General features: G+C 45.1%; 1 protein-coding gene across 1 annotated transcript in view; it reads right to left on the bottom strand.

Moving 5' to 3' along the window:
• LOC108528390 (transmembrane protein 132C) overlaps positions 1-19,266 on the bottom strand; it is a gene marked incomplete at its 3' end in the record, with an annotated part of 406,780 nt that overhangs the window by 107,231 nt on the left and 280,283 nt on the right. The gene's annotated exons all lie outside the window — the stretch shown is intronic.

Genomic DNA, 19,266 nt, shown 5'->3' with positions numbered 1-19,266 from the left:
GGGGGGGGTGTGTGGGGGGGGTGGTGTGTGTGTGTGTGGTGTGGTGTGTGTGGTGTGTGGTGTGTGTGTGGTGTGTGTGTGGTGTGTGTGTGTGGTGTGTGTGGTGTGTGTGTGTGTGTGTGTGTATGTGTGGTGGGGAGGTGTAGATGTTTTTCAGTCCTTGCATTTTCTTTCTTTTGCCTTTTTCCATTCTTCTCTGGTGCTAAGGACTCTAAGACCCAGTTGTATTCATGGTGGGTTATATGCTTTTTCATATTTTTCCTAATATGGCCAGTGTTTATTCTCCGTCTCTCCTTTCACTTCTCACATGAACAGCATGACAGTAAAAGAGCATCGACAGTGATCAGAGAAAATATGGTGAAGAAAGGAAGAATCCAGGGCTCGGAGACCAGAAGAGACTTTAATATATCTGAGATTGGTTTTTTAATTTTATTTAATTTCTTCTTTTTCAGTATTTTATGATTTTGGCAAAAGATGGAATGTGATCAGGGCTCTATCTGAGACAGCTGTGTAAGCAATCCTCATTTAACTGGAGACAATGAAAAATTAATCCAAGCCTAGTGTGGCTAAGTTTTCACAGAACCAATGAAACCCCTTGAATATTATCGTCTTCAACAGATGTTTGCTGACTGTCTTGATTTACTAAATTACCTGTCAGATTTTACTACTCTCTCCACAAGCCACTCTAGTGTGAGCTCTGTCTTCGTGTCACCTGGTTAATAAAAAGCTGATGGTATAAATGGAAAATGTAAATTGTGCTTTCTTTTCTTTTTCTTTCTTCCCCATCCCCTCCCTTCCTCTACTCTTCACTCCGTGGTTAGAAAATCTCATACACACACACACACACACACACACAGATATACACACACACACACACATATATATGTGCTGTGGTAGGTGAAAGCACTTTTCTTCACCATTTAAGAGCTCATTAGTGCTTTTGACATCTGTCTTTGTAAGAAAGGCAGAGTAAAAAATACACTTGGGCCTGAATTTTGCCACAGGAAGGAGACTGAGGAAGACCTGTCAGACCCGGATATGTTTGTCCTGATTGAAAAAATCATAACTGGCCGCTGCTCCCCTCTCTGACCTTCACCACCACCTTGTCCCCTCAGGTGTCCTGCTCTAGCCCTGCTGGACACCGTGGAGACTCCCAATTCGGTCCCAAACTCAGCTCACTGTGCCCTCTGCCTGTGCTCACGCCCTTCCTATTCCAGTGTCAAACGTCACCACCTCAGAGAACTGGGCTGATCGCTCCAACTCAGCACACCCCCACTCGCCTGCTTCAGTATCCCTCACGGAATGTGGCCTCAACCAGCAGGTAACATGGCTACCTGTGCTCTCTCCTCTCTAGATTGAAAGCCACGAGAGAGCAGGGTCTCAGTCTCTTCTATCACTCAGTCCTAGAAGAGTGAGTGCCCAGTGCAGAGAAGGATCTCAGTAAGTATTTTCAAATGAATGAAGTAAAGATTGCATAAAGAACAATCCTTCTAAAGGTAACAATCCTTTTCTGGCTTCACATTGACTGTGGTTTTCACTGGGCAGATTGTTTCTGAGAGATGGGCACTCTGGATCTTGTCAGCAGAAAGCTGAGAGACACGGGGCTCAGGGTTTCACAACATCTCTTTTGTGCGTCCACCTCACGCCTGGCTTTACCTCACTTTCCCACCTTCATTCTCTCCTTGTCAGTATCAGGAGAGGTTAAGAACATAGATTTTGAGCCAGCTGAAATCCCCATTCTGCCACTTGCCAGCTGTGTCACCTTGGAGTATTTCTTAAACGCTCTGTGTTTCAGTTTCAGCATCTGTAAACCAGAGCTGCTAACCACACCCACCTCATAGGGATGTGGAGATTAAGTAAGTCTGCATAAAGTGCTCAGAATAATGCCTGGTCCACGGCAAGTACAGGGTAAGTATTTGCTATGATTATTTGTTTGTAATTTGTTTTGGCTTCCTATATTGGAGGCAGTATTGTAAACTGTCTAAAATCCTTTGTAGAACAAGGTGTGAGCATAAATAACAAAGCTGTTGGAGTGAAGCCAGGAGAACGCATCCTTGCTGCCATGCACGTCTGTGATTTTTTTTCCAGTTTCATATCCTCTGGCTGCCCCTGAAGGTCTTCATCATTAAGGGGCACCATGAAAAGCCTTTGTTCTGTAAGTAAGAGAGAACTGCTCCCTTCTTTAATGGCAAGATAACATTGTTAAAAGGTGTTTTGGAAAAGAAAGGAAGCAACCACACTGTTTAGTAAATGTACTGCTGGCATGATTTGCTCCCTAAATCACAAACCCATTCTGCACACCGAGGCACAGTGCAGGAGGCCAGTGCTGAATGTCTCTGCATGAGGCCCACCCCCCAGGAAGGGCTGTGTCATGGACATTGGCTCCTGCATCATGTAACTCAGGCGGTCCTTTCTTCTCTATCTCCAGGCCATGTGGCCGAGATGGGGCTCCCATGGTACAGCACATGGCACAGGCTTAGCAAATTGAATCGGCACAGCACATGCACAAGGTGTTGGATCTTGTTCAGGGACAGGCATTGTAGCCTAAAACCTTCACAGCAGACTGGACCTCAGAACTGCATGGCCACAGGAACAGTGCTTTCTGCCCTGCTGGACTGGAGCTTGGAAAGGTCAGCGGGGTGGAGGTGATCTGCTTATCATCCTGCCACTTGAAGCATGAGAATGACTCCAGTGGAGGAAAGCAGAAAGAAATCAAAACACCTGAAAGTGGAGGAGGCCACTTTCTAGGGACATATTTGTTTTCCTCAGCTTTACTGAGATATAATTGACAAAGACAAATTATATGAATTCAAGGCATACAACATGATGACTGGATACATATACTCACTGTGAAATGATTACCATAGTCACATCTACCACCTCCCATAGTTACCAGTGGGGTGTGTGTGTGTGTGTGTGTGTGTGTGTGTGTGTGTGTGTGTGTCTATGGCTATGTGGACACTTACGATCTCTCTTAGCAACTTTCAAAGTGAACAACACAGTATTATTAACTACAGTCATCGGGTGACATACATTGAACTACTAAATCCCCTTGTGTGGAATTCAAGCTTCCTCCTAGTTGGCTAGGTTCTTTGCTTCAATTGAGTTTGGGTTGGCTCTTCTTTCTCTTGCACTGAAACAGCCTTTTTGGATAAAGATAGGTCTGTGTGAAACACTCCTTGAAGGAGACATTATGATGTTCTGATTTGGATGGCGATCTTAGAAGACTGGCTATCCGTAAGTGGTCCTGGAAAACTTGAAATTGGGTTGGGATGTTTTCTAAAGGGTCAATAAGCTGAATTTGCTCTTCAAAATGATGCATCCCTTTGGTATTTTGTTCCCAAGTTTCTAGAAGTGAGGATGCTTGAAACATTTAAAAGCAACACAATAACCACAATGGTAACAACATTACGCACAATTATAATGCTTTGTGTTTCCCAGGAGCCTTTACAAGCACATTAATTTAATTTTCAAAATAACTGTAGGTGGTAGATGCTATTAATGCCATCACTATTTTAAAGATGAGAAAACCCAGACATAGAGTTTAGTAACTTGTTAAATTTCAGTGATTAAGTGGAACGTTGGAACCGGAACCCTGGCAGTCTTTTCTGAGTCTAAGCTCTGAGGCACCATACAATACTAACTACGTGATGTGGCGGTGTGGCTGGAAAGGTGGCTATTTATTCACCCATTACTACTCCGATGGAAGATTCAGTCAGAGAGATCAATCTCACGTAAGGATAGCGTCACTCTTCCGTTCAGACTCAGAAGCAATTTCACAGGCGTTTTTATGTCAGTTTGACATGCTCTGGACTGGGAAAAACAAAGCAAATACCAGCAGCCAGGATCTTTCCCCCTAGGGTATGGCTGCAGTCAATACAGGGCTAAACACAGTGTTTCACATGTTCAGATAATGGTTGAACCAACCCAATACATTTAAATAAAACGAGCAAAGAAATAACACTCTCAGGTCCAAAAGGTCAATCGGTTCTTTAGGAAAACCTCCCCCAAACAATATAGGTTGTCAGAAATATGCACACAAAATGTCAATCATTTTTTTTTCTGTATTAGACCTATGTTCATCCTCATGCTATCTTCTTTAGTGGCATTCTTTAATCTGAAAGCCTAGAATGCAGGGAATCTGAAAGGTCAGAGACAGTTATTGTTAAAACTTTTTTATTTTTTTTGGCTGGCCGTGGTGCCTCATGCCTGTAATCCTAGCACTTTGAGAAGCTGAGGCAGGTGGATCACTCGAGGGCAGGAGTTCAGGACCAGCCTGGCCATCATAGCAAAACCCCGTTTCTGCTAAAAATAGAAAAATTTTCTGGGCGTGGTGGCACACGCCTGTAATCTCAGCTACTCGGAAGTCTGAGGCAGGAGAATTGCTTGAATCCAGGTGGTGGAGGTTGCAGTGAGCCAAGATTGTGCCATTGTACTCCAGCCTGGGTGACAGAGCAAGACTTTGTCTCAAATTCTTTTTTTTTTTTTTAACCTATGTAGATTATATTATATTACTGACCTTCATGCAGTTCTTAAGAGTCAAATTATGGAATATTTGCTGAGTTTTGGAAAAAAGAATTCCCAAATAGACAGTGAATTTCTTGGAAAGAATACAGCATTGGTGAGATAGAATATCATTGGTTTCTTCTAATCTGCTAGGTGGTTTTGGATGAGTTACTTTTAATGTACTTAAACACTGGTTTCTTCACCTGTGACATGAATGCCCACCACCCTGTCCAGCTCTCAAAGGTTTACTGTGATGATCAAATGAAATGATATCCCTAGAGATGCTTTTTGCAGATTATAAAGTTCCATAAAGACATGAAGAACTTTTTATATCTTATATTTACATTTTCCTATTGTCTATTTTTTAATACCAAGAGTTTATACAAGCAATTCTAGGTCATCTGTAAGAATACTATGAGTTATGTATTGCTGCAAAATGAGTTTACCCTAAAATGTGTGGTTTAAAACAACACACATTTATCATCTCAAAGTTTCTGTGGCTTAAGAATCCTGAAAGGCTTAGTTCTGTCCTCTGCCTCAGGGTCTCTCAAGGCTGAAATCCAGGTGGTAGGAGAGGCTGGGGTCTGATACGAAGGCTCCGTTGGAGAAGGATCTGCTTCTAAGGTCATGTGGGTGTTGAGAGAATCCTACTCACCATGGGCTATTGGGCTGGCAGCTTCAGTTCCTCATTGACTGTTGGCTACAGACCACCTTCAGTTCTCTGCCAGGCGGGCTCTGCCAGCACACACGCCAAGAAGACAATGGAGTTGGCTAGCAACACATAAGCCCCAGGCTTTACCACCTAATCATGGGAGTGGCATATCACTGTTGGTTAGTTAGATATCCCATAACATTTTTGTTAATTAGTTATAATAATTATTATCTTTCTCAGACCATTCTCCATAACAATATCCCATAACATCGGTGAAGAGCATCGCCAGTCTAGGCCATGGAAGAGGACAGGATTGTGTAAAGGCATGACTACCAAGAAGAGAGGATCCCTGGAGACCATGTCAGAAGCTGCCTCCCACAAACAAGAATCCCCAGCTTTCCTAATATCAGCAGCTCTCGTGTTGGGCCAAGCATGTGGCACTTGTCAAATCATTTGCTCTTGAGGGCAATCTCATGAGGTGAGAAACACGAATTCCCTTCTAGAGATAAGGAAACTGAGGTCCTGAGAAGAGTCTTCCCTGAGTTGTATGAGATGCAAGTGGCAGAGCTAATTTCAAATGGCAGATGTTATGGCCCAGAGAAGTGTCTTCCCTGAGTTGCACTAGATGTAAGTGGCAGAGCTGATTTTAAATGGCAGATGTTATCTCTCAACCCCGTCACTGCACTTACATTGTTTTCTTGAATATGAGACTCATTACACCCACATCTCAGGGTTGATGTAAGAATCAGAAGTCATCATGGTTCGAACCGGAACTCCTGCACAGAAATGCATCAATCGTCGCAGCCTGGAACTCCTGACAGCAAATCATCAAGCGGCTCCACTGGAACTCCTGCCAACAGAAATCTGCAACGGTCGCAACTGGACACTCCTGCACAGAAATCAATCATCACGGTCGCACTGGAACTCCTGCACAGAAATCATCATGGTCGCACTGGAATTCCTGCACAGAAGCAGCACGGGGTGGGCATACAGCACTGCTGGACAGTGCTGGCCTTGATGCTGTCCAGGCCAGGCAGCAGAGTTTGTACTTGAGTTTCATGCTGGCTTGTGGGGCACTGCTGGAGATGACGCTGTGATGGCTGAAGCCTCTCCTCGATGACTCCTTTGCAAGGCCGTGAGAAATGATGATGATTATAAAGGTGTTGTGGCTTGCATATCTGTGCCTCCCTAACATTCATATGTTGAAACCCTAACCCCCAATGCAATTGTATTGAGAGGTGAGGCCTTTCAGAGCTGAGCAAGTTTAGATGAGATCTTGAGCAGAGAGCCCCCACGATAGGACTAACGTCCTTATGAGAAGATAAACAGCCCGGAGCACTCTCTCTGCCATGTGAGGCACAAGGAGACAGCAGCCTACTGCAATCCCAGAAGCAGCCCTCCTCAGACAACAGGTCTGCGGCTGCTTTGATCATGGGCTTCACAGCCTCTGGAACTTTGAGAAATAAAGGTAGCCATTTATGCCTAGTGTTCCATTATTGGGACGCTAAGCATGTGGGAGTTATTTACATCCTATTGCTCAAGGTCATCGCCAAGGTCTGATTGCAAAAATTCAAAAAATTGCAACCTCGGGCATAAATGGGTTAAGCCAACCAGTCTAGGGTATTTTTGTTTGAGCAGCCCAAATGAACTAAGACAAGAGATAATATTTATTGAGCATTTGCTAAGCATCAAGCACAGTTCTAAGCTGTTCACATTTTTACATCACTTGTCATCCCCACAACAATCTTATGACCCATTTTCTTCTCACCCATTTTATGCGTGAGAAGTCTGAGATCTGAAGTGTGATTCTTCCAGGAATGTACAATGCTCAAATTCAATCACATCAGACCCAGACTTGCCCAAGAGCGCATGGCACAGTGCTAGGAAAAGAGCAGCAGCTCTGCCAATGGGGGACATCCAATGATCGTATCATCATTATCGTTATCGTTCCAGGGAGCAAACAGGAGTCCTTGGCTTGTGGCAATGGTCATCTTAAATATTAAAGTCTCTCTTTCTGCTGACCAGCCCTCCCGTGCTCTCCTGGTTCTTGCTCATGTGACTGAAAACTTTTCAAAGCCCACTTCTGTCCTTTGCAGTTGAGTCCTCACCTTTCTGTCCAGATGACCTCCTTCCAGAGTGGCCTCCAGGGCCTGCCAAGGCTCTGGACCTCCTGTCTGACTCCCAAATGTTCCTCTGCTCCAGAGGACTCATGTTGGATTTCCTTCAACATTCATTCTCTGAGTATTTTCAGATTTGTACTTGAATTTGAGTAGAGACTATCAGCTGTCCCATCCTTCCCCTGTGCCCTTCGAGCATGGCACGTGGTTAACCAGGATACAAGATGACATTTCCTTGCTTCCCTTGCAGCTAGGCACAGCTGGTGTGCCTGTTCTGTCCTGGGACATGACACAGAGCTTCTGGGTCAAGAGCTTCTGGGTCCTGCACTTAAAAGAAAACAGCAGGCTCCTGGCTTCCCCTTTGTCCCTCTCCCTGGCTGGAGATCATGGTGGTGATGAGCTATCTTGGATTGCACTGACTATAGCAACATTTTGGGGTGATGGAGCCACAAGCCGGCAGGAGTCTAGGTACCTGCCACCTTTGCAGAGTGGAAGCTGCTAAAAGAATTCAAATACGCCAACAGGAGAGAAATCTGCTCTATCTTGTTGAACCAGGGATTTGGGGGCTGCTGTCACAGAAGCTGATCCCTTTATCCTAATCAATCTACACCCACCATGGTTACAGTGGTGACCACTGTGGTTTCAAGGTAGTCACTTGCCCTGGTCTGCTCCGTGGTAGGAAGGCGAGGCTTGCAGAGCCTCAGCTCAAGCAGCCGGTGAACTATTAAGGTGATCTGCTTTCATCCTACACTGAAGCTGCAGTGCTTTCTCCTAAGGTGGGGAAATTAAAGACATGATGAATGAGGCGTCTTTGCCATTTAGCCAGCCTAGTTTACACACCGCTGGTGAGAAAATATTGCACTGGAGACGGAACAAGTAGGGAATAATAAGGACCACTTATGAAGAATTAATGTGATGCTGAAAACAGAAAGAAAAAAAAAACAACTTATTAGGTTACCCAGGAAAGGCATGGAGAACAGCCTTACAGAACAACCTGTCATGATGTCTTTGAGAAGTAAGAGGTCTGAAGGGTCAATTTAAAGTTGTTAAGATAATCTCTCTGTGTTAAGAGACTGTGTCTCTTTCCATACCGCTTTTAAAAAATAGGTGTTTTGCTATGTCTTCTCCTGAACCACAGCCTCAAGTATTTTGCCAACTTGAGAGGCTTGGGTGTCATTTCAGAATGCTTGGCGCCAGGCCACATGGGCTTGTGGTCCCCAGTTGTGCAGAGGCTGTAGTTTGGGGTAGATGGTGGTGGGAAGGCAGATGCACATTGGATCCTTATTTGAGGCTATTGGGATAGTCTATCTGGTTGACGGTATCTTCCAGGACCACTCCCCACAACACCCCACCCATCTCTTCTCTGCTCCACTGCCTTCCCTCGCGTTCCACCCTCCCATTGGCTGGGCGTCCATGTACTAGCACATCATCTTGAATCATATCAACAAGGGCAGTCTCTAGTGGTACCAGGAGAAAAGAGACTGGGCTTTTGATGGCACTGCAGAATAGAGGCACCAAACCACTTTGGATCTCTATGGAACAGAAAAAATTATGTTTCTGAAATTCATACCACTTTAAACAAAGTCTCTTTTGCAAGCAATTGGCCCATATCCTAAGTCATACACTTCTTTATGTGGGTTCCTTAACACTGCACACCTCTTCTTCATAGCATTTGCCATAGTTGCAACCGAATACTTTTTGGTGTGCATCTTTTCTAACCAACAATGAAGTCCACATGGTCACGGTACAGACCTAGTGAACTCTAATATGCCCACTGCTTAGAAGGCACTTAATAATTATTTGATTAATGACTATAAATACAAAAGTTCAGGGGCTTCTTCTAAGACCTTCCAATCAGGCTGATGTGGTCAGATGGTCCCTAACTGGGAGGGTTTAACAGGCATGCAGCAGGCAGCATGTGAAGACTCTTCCATTCTCAAGCTTTTAGGGGAGCAGCCTGAGCTTTCATGCTCCCTGCAAGTCTCTGATTTCTGAGAGGCAGACTGGCATGAAAAATAAAGATGGAGAAGCTCTATATTTCCTTATGATTAGCAAATTTCAAGCTTGGGCAAAGCCATGAAGTTCTTGCCAACTGGAATAACATCTTAACAAAATGTCTATACGTCCAGCAGTGCCTAGTACAACATTGACATAAAAACTTTGCTTCATAAATCCCTCACTGCATGAACAATAAATCCTCCCCCTGCCTTTATCACAGCTGCTGAGAGGAGGAGAGCTGGCAGGGAGGTCTGGGGGAGGGGATGAAGCCATGGCGCATGACAGTAGCTTTGGTTTTTGCTTGCATTTCCCTTCCAAAACCTTGGGGCCCCATCATTGACTCCTAGGGCACCCTTCTCTCAGCACATAGAGACTGTCTGAGCCTCTTCCTTTATCTGTACAATGGGACAACAGGCTCTAATTCAATCTATCACGACAAGCATCATTTATCTAGTCATTCAGCATTCATATGGGACTCTCTGATCTCATTTCTTCATCTGTAAACTAGAGACAAGATAACATATTGTTACAAAGATCATTCACTCAGCAATACATATATTCATGCAGCTAACATTTCCATCCCTTCCCTGTGCCAGGAACTGAGTTAAGCCCTAAACACACAGACGTGAGGGCAATAGGCACTTCCCTGCCATGGCAAAGTCTGCATTCCCATGGAGAGACAGATGGCAAACAAAGACACAAGGTGATTCCATACTGGTGAGTTCTAGAAACAAGATGAAGCAGGTGATCACCATGGTGGTCACAGAGAGCCTCTTGGGGAATATTTAAAGCTAAGATGTAGAAATGAGAATACTGTGGTCATGCAAAGAGTCCAGTCAGACGGAATGGCAGATCCAAGAGCCCTGGGGTAGAAATACACCTAGCTCATCAGGGTCAGGTCTCCTGGAAGGCCACTGTGGGAGAGGAGTTGCCAGTGATGGGAGAAGCATAGGGTAAGGTCTGGAGTGGGCAGGGGCCAGATCACTCAGAATCTTGCAGGCCACGACCAAGCTTGGGGATTTATCAGAAAGAAATGCAAAGACTGAGCCAACAGGAAGTTCCCTGGTCTGACTGAGACACAGTCTCCCTCTGTTGCCCAGGCTGGAGTGCAATGGCAACATCATGGTTGACTGCAGCCTCTATCTCCTGGGCTGAAGTGATTCTCCTGCCTCAGCCGCTCCACTAGCTGGGATGACAGGCATGTGCCACCATGCCTGGCTAACTTTTGTATTTTTGTAGAGACAGGGTCTCACTATGTTGCCCTCAACAGCTCTCAAACTCCTGGGCTCAACGTTTTGAGCCCAGGAGCCTCAGTAACAAGATTCTGTGAAATCTGAAGGGTTTTCCAAAGTGGATGAACTTTGCATGGCATGGTGGCTCAGCGGTGGCCGAGAAGACAGTGAATATGTTCTCTGAGACACACAGAGTCTTAGGGATATTAAAAATCTAGCCCCACAACCCTGTTTCAGTGTCCAATCCACCTGCCTAAGCCTCCCAAAGTGCTGGGATTATAGGCATGAGCCACCGTGCCCAGCCCGATTTATGTTTTAAAGAGAACACTTTGGCCATTTTGAAAAGAAAGATGGGGCCGGCATTGGTGGAAAGAGCGGAACTAGAGAGCCCAGCGGAACTAGAGAGCCCAGGTTAAGTGAGAATTTAGAGGAGACACAAGGCAGAGCCCGCACATGGTCCCTGTTCATACACAGCAGCTGTCCCTGCAGCAGACCCAAGGGGGATGCACCAGTGACTCGGTGGATCCCAGGCTCACAAATACCATGCTAGAGCTTCCCAGGAGTCACGGGGCTGGCTCTGGCACAAAATCCTAAAAATCCACAGCACGATTCCCACGGTGAGTGGTAATCTCAGGCCACTCGATAGTCAAGTCATTTCTGAGAACATAAAGTATGAGTCTCAAAGGGTCAGACAGCCTGTGAGTAACATATGGGTAAAGATGGTGGGGTGTGAATGGGTGCAGTCTCTGTGCAGGGTAACATGCTAATATCTATACAATTTGTAAATGCCCACACCGTTTTACTCAGCTAGTCCACTGCTGGAGTTTACTTCACGAATATGATTACAGAAGTACAAAATAGTCTTTGCATGAGGTTATTCAAAGCAGTACTTTCAGGAAAAAAAAACCTGGGAATAACCTAAATGCCAGGTCCTATGGGGGTTGGTTTATATAAATTACGCTATATGCCATAATATACACATGTTTGAAAAAAAAATAAAGAACTTTATGTACTAACATGGAAAAAATACAAGATATATTGTTAGATAAAAAAAAATTGACGTTGCAGTGGGAGAGAGAATGTGTGTGTGTGTCTGTGTCTGTCTGTGTCTGTGTGTGTCTGTATGCCTGTGTGTGTGTCTGTGTGTTCCTGTGTGTGTCTCTGTGTGTGTCTGTGTGTGTGTGTGTTTGCATATGCAGGAAATATTTTTGGAAAGGTATGTGTTAAACTGCAAACGTTGATCACCTCTGGGGGCTCGCACTGGGTGGCTGGAGGCAGAAATAGATATTTGTATATAAGTCTGTATAATTTTTGAGTTTGGAACTATATAAACGTATTACCTGTTACCCCCAAATAAATCAAGATTATAAAAATAACAGAAGTAGGAACAAGGGGGAATATACCTTAGGAAGGTGACAAATTGCAACAAGCCTAGGACCTTTAGTGTTGGCTTATAAATAGTCAAAGTAAAGAATACTCAATCACCAGGTGCCCTCTGACTGGGCACCGTTCTCTCTTTTACCTACGGGTTGCCCTGAGGGTGGCAGTAAAGGCCAGAGTCAACCAGCCACTGAAAGGAAGAGGGAGGCGGACAGGATAGAGCTTCCAGTGGGAATCTGGAGTGAATCAAAGGCAGCAGGGCAGTATAGCTCAGTGGTTGGCATGTGCCACTCCATTAGTCTATTCTCATGCTGCTAATAAAGACATACCCAAGACTGGGTAATTTATAAAGGAAAGAGGTTTAATGGACTCCCAGTCGAGCATGGTTGGGGAGGCCTCACAATCATGGTGGAAGGCAAAGGAGGAGCAAAGGCACATCTTACATGGTGGCAGGCAAGAAAGCATGTGCAGGGGAACTGCCCTTTATACAACAATCAGATCTCATGAGATTTATTCACTGTCATGAGAACAGCATGGCAAAAACCCAGCCCCATGATTCAATTCCCTCCCACTGGGTCCCTCCTATGACATGTGGGGATTATGGGAGCTACAATTCAAGATGAGATTTGGGTGGGGACACAGCCAAACCATATCTACCACCAAGGGAAAACAGTGCTGTGCCTCTGCCACAATGATAATGCAAGATATTCTGCACCACTGTATAAAAAATCTCAGGAAGAACTTAAGGAGGCCTTGTTCCATAGAAAACACAACTAAGACTCCAGGTGGGCACCCCCCGTATATTAACCCACTTAATCCTCACAAGCACTCCTCAGCAAAGGTACTATTATTATTTATCATCTCATTTTCATGTAAGACCAAAGGAGACTGACTAATGTGCACAAAACCATGCAACTTCCAGGCAGAAGAGCCAAGATGTGAATCCAAGTTGCTGGGCTGGCTCAAGAGACCATGTTGTTATTTGTGGCACCATATTGCTTTGTGGAGTACTTGAAATCTGGGCACCATGTGAGCAAAAACTTTACCTCTGATGTAGAAAATAAATCCATTAAATTAAAAATAAAAAGGCAACTGCTCATTTCTACCGCTGTTTGCCACTGTCTTGTGAAGATCAGCCAGGGATGAGAAGGAGCCTCAGTAACAAGAGTCTGTGAAATCTGAAGGGTTTTCCAAAGTGGATGAACTTTGCATGGCATGGTGGCTCAACGGTGGCTGAGAAGACAGTGAATATGTTCTCTGAGACACACAGAGCCTTAGGGATATTTAAAATGTAGCTCCACAACCCTGTTCTAGTGTCCAGTTTGCTCTCTGAGGACCAGTAACAGAGGCATGGCTTCAGGGGGAGGACCTCACCTGTGCCTCTTGGTAAGGCAGGGTCTCTAAGATGAGACACTAGTTCTGAAATGCACCTGTTTTATGTCAGAGGCCAGAGTATCAGCTTCCCAGCCTTCCCCTAAAGCTAATTACTGGTCTGGCAAGAGCTTGAGAGACTTGTTAACTTGATACAATAAATCATTTCAGGACAGATGCTGAGAGATATATTTGCTTCACACATTTTCAGTTTTGACTGGGGACCACATGTCAGACTATGATGGGGATGAAGAAAGCAGAAAGTCCTCATTCCGGCCATGAAATACCTTAAATGAGGCTTGGGTGCCAAAAGAAAAGAAATAAGCTTCCAGAGGTGATGCTGGGCAGGGAAGTGGGAAGGGTCCCTTGGTGTAAGATGGCAAGCCTGTCAATCTCTCTTTGCTTAGGAATCTCTTCCTTGCTGTGGGAGAAGAAGGGGCATTTAGAACCAGAGAGAAGAGGATAAAATATTGACACTGATCTTTAGTAGCTGTGTGGGCTTGGCAAGTAGTTGAACTCCTCCGAGTTCCCCTGTTTTTCACTTTTATGTTGCTATGCTACAAATCACCCCAAAACGTAGTAGTATAAAATGAAAGCAATCATTTTATTGTTTCTCGTTGTTTCTGTGAGTCAAGAATGCTGGAAGGGCTTAGCTGAGTGTCTTTGGCTTGGGTCTCTCATGCAGTTGCTGTCAGACAGTGGCGGGAGCAGTCAGGGGCAGCTGGACACCATGCTGTATTCACAAGGCTCGGGGCTCCTCCTTGTGGTCTTTCCACATGGGATAGTTGGGCGTCCTCACAGCATGGTGTGCTTTGGACAATAGGGCTCCCTCCATGTTGGTGCAGGGCACTTTTATGATTTAGCTTTGAAAGTTACATAGCATCACTTCCACTCAGCACTATGAGTCAACCAGTCACTGCAGCCCACCCAGTTTCAAGGGGAGAAGACAAGGTTGCCACCCCTTCATGGGAGAGTGGAGAGGTTCCAGAAGAGAATGCGGGTTAGGGACATGGAGAGTATGTTCCTTGGGAATATTTCTGAAAAAAGTACAACCTATAACACAGAGTGTCCTAATTTGAAGATGGATCCTATTACTACTCACCGTATAGGGGAAATGGGTGATGGTGTGGACAAACTGTCCGACACAGTGCAGGTTCTCACGGGCACCATGCCCTACACATCAGCTTTCACTGCCCAGCATCTATTCCTCCTCTGTAGACACATCCTGACTTCCTTTGGGAAAATTCATTTCCTCCATGGTAGGTAGTCTTGATGGGATGACAAACAGTGGGGCTTGCATTTTGAAACAGCATCAAGCAATGGAGAAGCCCCTTCACCATTTCAGGCATCAAATCGAGGCTTGGGATGCCACACCTGGCCCTTCAGTCTCTGGTAAAATCTTCTTTCAGGCTCTTTCACAGCCTCTCCTCAACTGTTCCTCTCCCCCACTCTCCACCCACCATCCCAATGCCTCCAGCAAATTCTCTTGGAAGAGTTTAGTTACCTACAAATGGCAGACAACTCGGGCCAGGTGCAGTGGCTCACGCCTGTAACCTCAGCCCTTTGGGAGGCCGAGGTGGGAGGATCACTGAGCCCATGAGTTTGAGACCAGCCTGGGTAACACAATGAGACCCTTTTTCCACACAAAAATACAAAAACTAACTGGGTGTGGTGGTGCACACATGTAGTCCCAGCCACTCAAGAGAATGATATGCGAGGATCACCTGAGCCCAGGAGGTCGAGGCTGCAGTGAGCCATGACCGTGCCACTGCATTCCAGCCTAAGTGACAGAATGGGATCTCATCTCAAAAAAAAAAGTTAGGCAACAACAATAACCTCAATGATCTTGGGCTTTAATAGTCAACGTTTGCCACAAACCTCTATGGAGTCCAGGAAGCCAAAGGCCTGGCGCCTGCTGAAGGTGAAAAGGAGGGAGAGTTTTATGGAGACCCACACAACTTGTGTATCAATAAATTATCCTGCTGCAGATACTCACAGAAGCCTGCTGTAAGTTTTGGGTGCGTGGAGTAGGAGACACTTTTAACTTGTTTTAGGAGGGGACCCAAAATGTAAGTTTATGCCATTGGTTGGGAGATTTTAATTCGTGGTAGTTTGCAATCTTCAAATATCTCTTACAGAAAGCAGTTGGTTTGAGCAATTTCCTTTAGGGAAACGCAGATTATTTTAGCACTTCATTCCTCTAAGCACTGCTGAAAACTGTTTAAGCAGCTATGAGCATGTTCATATTCCAGAATTCTCCAAAACAAATAGCCAAGCACAGTTATGTATATAAGGTATGCAATTGAGACTGCTTAAATTAATACTAATGGGCATTTTATTCACCATTTTCAATGATTTTGGGTTTTTTTGGAAAGAGCCTTCTCGTTTTATTACCTGCCTGATTTACTTTTCTCCCCTGCAGCAGAGAGTCCCTGAAGCACGATGCTGGCTCTTGAATTAAGGAGCCTGGGGATGCAGCAGCTGCTTCTGTTCCAGAGACAGGGAAGAACGGGAGAGGTATCATTCACTGTTCTATGGAAACATGTGGGTCCCAGTCCCCTCCAAGAAGGCCTGGGGAACACTGGCGGAGATACCACCCCATCAAACTAGAAGCTGGGTAACAAGAGGAGCAGGGAGAGAGAACTCCACGCCATGCACCAGGATCCCAATTAAGGCTGACACTTACAGTCGTAAGAACCAGAGCTCAGATGCGTGTTTATAGCATCTGCTGGAAATACAGGAGCATCTGTGCGATTTGGTCTGTTTAAGAGGGCTCGTGTGGTAAAAATGAGGGGCAGCTGAGTCTTTGAAACAGCTGGCCTCCTTTCTAAGTTCCTCCAAAAGAGGCACAGTTGAGTTCCCAGACAGCTGTTTGCTGCAAACTCTGTACCTGGACAATATAGGCAATCAATCTCCTAAAGAAAACAGGCATTATTTTGACTCAAACAGGCCACTTTTGCACATGGTTTACTTCCTGATGAACAATTTTTCCTGAACAATATACCTTTTGTTTGATTTGCACAGTGATTTTAAACATCCAAGCAAATGTTAAAAAATGGAAAGATTTCTGGATTTTCAGCAGGTCTAGAAAAATCCAGAGATGTGGCAACTCACAGCGCATCCCTTGAGTAAGGTTGAATCACGTGGACAGAAAGTGTTTCCTTTTTAGATTCTTTTAGAAGTTTTGAGGTTAAAGCAAAAGTCTCCCAGATGGCGTGTAACCATTCCTGGGCACAGACAGCCCTGGAGCTGCAACAAAGAGGGATCGGAGGAGTAAAAGGGGTGCCACGCGGGGCCCCTCCCTCTCTTCCCGCAGGACATTCCTGGCTCCTCGCCTCTTCCCTGGCCCCTTCACTCATCTGGTGCCAGCTTTTGGCTTTGTTCCCCAATTTCTATGTTGGGTGTGAAGGCCAGGGAGAAGGGGTGACAAAATAAAGTTAGGAAGGGCAGAAACTCAGACTAGAGATCCCTCACAGCAGCTCCCAGTGCTCCATGATTCAGAACAGGGGGAAAGGCAGCATCATATCATCGTAGAAATGTCTGCCACTGGTTCATTTATACTAAAAAGCTGGGTACAAACAACCCAGGCGTCCCGCGAGAGGGGGCTTTCTAAATAAATTCAGGTCCATCCACTTACTCAGTTATTTAAAAAACTAAGTATGGGACAAGCAAAGTACTTTGGCAATGTTAAGTTACCAAAACAGATGTAACATATTACAGACTGATCCCAATGGTATAAACATATTTATATACACTCTGTAAGGCAGGACGCAATAATGGTAATAGTTACATCAGACTCGGAATATGGGTTTAAAAAACGTATCTTTGAATATGTTTTTATGATTATGAAAGTAAAATAAAGGCATTGAAAAAAATAAGCCTAATAAAAAGGGAAGCAGAAGGAAATCTCAGCTTGGTCTGGTGGCAAAGCTTGTCCAACCTGTAGCCCACAGGCTCTGCGTGTGGTCCAGTAAGGCTTTGAATGTGGCCCAACACAAATTTGTAAACTTTCTTACAACATTATGAGACTGTTTTGCAATTTCTTTCTCCAGCTCATCAGCTATCGTTAGTGTTAGCATATAGAATGTGTGGCCCAAGGCAATACTTCTTCCAATGTGGCCCAGAGAAGCCAAAAGACTGGACACCCCTGCACTCTCATGTGTCCACAGGACTTCCCTGACACCTGCTAACACCTTTCTAACCTCCAAGGCAAGCACACAGCCTCTTGCTGCTAACATTAGCCAGCTAGACTTCAGTAGGACTTTTATGTTTTTTTTTTTTTTTTTTTTTGAGACAGAGTCTCACTCTGTTGCCCAGGCTAGAGTGTACTGGTGTGATCCTGGCTCACTGCAACCTCCGCCTCCTGGGTTCAAGCCATTCTCCTGCCTTAGCCTCCTGAGTAGCTGGGATTACAGACACGCACCACATACAGCTTAATTTTTGATTTTTAGTAGAGGCAGGGTTTCGCCATGTTGGCCAGGCTTGTCTCAAACTCCTGACTTCAAGTGATCCACCTGCCTCGGCTTCCCAAAATGCAGGGGTTACAGGCGTGAACCATAGCACCTGGCCAGGAGTTTTATGTTTTAATTGTATTTGTTTATGCTCACTTTTATTTTGTGCAACTGATAGGCATTTTCTCCATTTATTTGTGTACATTAAAGTTATTTTAAAAATAAAACTTTTTTATGATTTACATAAATATTCATTTGGATGCTTATTTCCTGCGAGTGCCTTTATTCTTTTCTTTATCTACCCAATGGTATGACGCCTCAGTTCTTGAGACCATTAGAAAGATTTACTGAAATAATGTACACAGAGCATTTTGTAAAGTGCCCGAGACAGTGAAATATACACAGTATTATTCTGTGTGCTGTCAAGCACTATAAAATCTACAGAATATTACAGTTTTCTATGTAAGTTTCTATTTTTAAGATACTATATTTGCTTCTGGAAGAGATGTTAACAGTAGTGTTTTAATAAGAATGCCTAAATGGGAAATTTGAGACGCATAAGTGAACCGGTTTAAGTGAAGGTATTCAGCACCTAACAGCGCAGGTGCATGTGGGCCAGTGGGAAGTTGAGCGGCAGGCAGGTGTGCCTACACCAACCCCACTGCGGAGCCCGCCTCATCAACAGCCTCAGGGGGTTGCATTCCCAACACGGAGTCCCCCCTAAACTTCAGAGCATGCCCACAGTTTAAAGAAACACCTAATTTTTGGCGTTTTTCCTGGAGGAATGAGTTTAAAGTAAGGCTCCAGGAATGCTTGAGGCAGAAACCTTTATTAGATCAAGGTGCAACGTTTGAATCAAAAGCAGTCAGGGTCCGCTCTTCCCTCCTGCCAGTGCTGAGGTCAGACTCACTGCTCGCTTCGCTGCTCCCCAGCTGCTCAGACTCACCCACATACCTGGTTTTGAAAAAAGATGCAGATCAGGGAAAGGAGATGAAGGGGGAAGCGGAAGATGCTTCCTAAGAAACAGGAGGATGCCAAAAGGACGGCAAGATGTGTTCCTGCCTTTCAGCACACTGTCCACGTGCTTGTATGCCTCTTCCCTGCAGACACAGAAGCATTTGCCTCATGCTCGATCCTCTCCGTCACAGGGTGCTGACGGGGAAGGACCTGGGCGGCATGCTAATTGCTCTGTTGGCCTTGCACCCTGTAAATACGACGTGCACTCTGGTAAATTGTTGGCTGACTCTGCCTGACTGCCGAGATGCTCAGATCTCTCCCAGGATGATGGGGAGCCTGGAAAACAAATGCCACACAGTTTGGTATGTGTACGGACCAGGTGCAAGCTATCTTCCTGGGTCTGAGTGTTTACAGACAGATGGTTTCAGGACCATAACAACCCACAGGTCTTTCAGAGGTTCTAGGTTACAGGGAGACAGTGCTCCAGCAAAACAGCTGTCTTGACAGTTTCCCTAACAAGTGCTCTCTCCCTGTCTAAGAGGCCATTTCACCAGGGGAGGTACTGGGGGGCTCTTATGTTTCTGAGAGTCTCAGGTTGGGTT

This window comes from Rhinopithecus bieti, unplaced genomic scaffold, assembly GCF_001698545.2.
Source record: "Rhinopithecus bieti isolate Rb0 unplaced genomic scaffold, ASM169854v2 scaffold_5246, whole genome shotgun sequence".
NCBI classification, from domain to species: Eukaryota; Metazoa; Chordata; class Mammalia; order Primates; family Cercopithecidae; genus Rhinopithecus; species Rhinopithecus bieti.
This window is presented reverse-complemented; position numbering and strand designations above follow the sequence as displayed.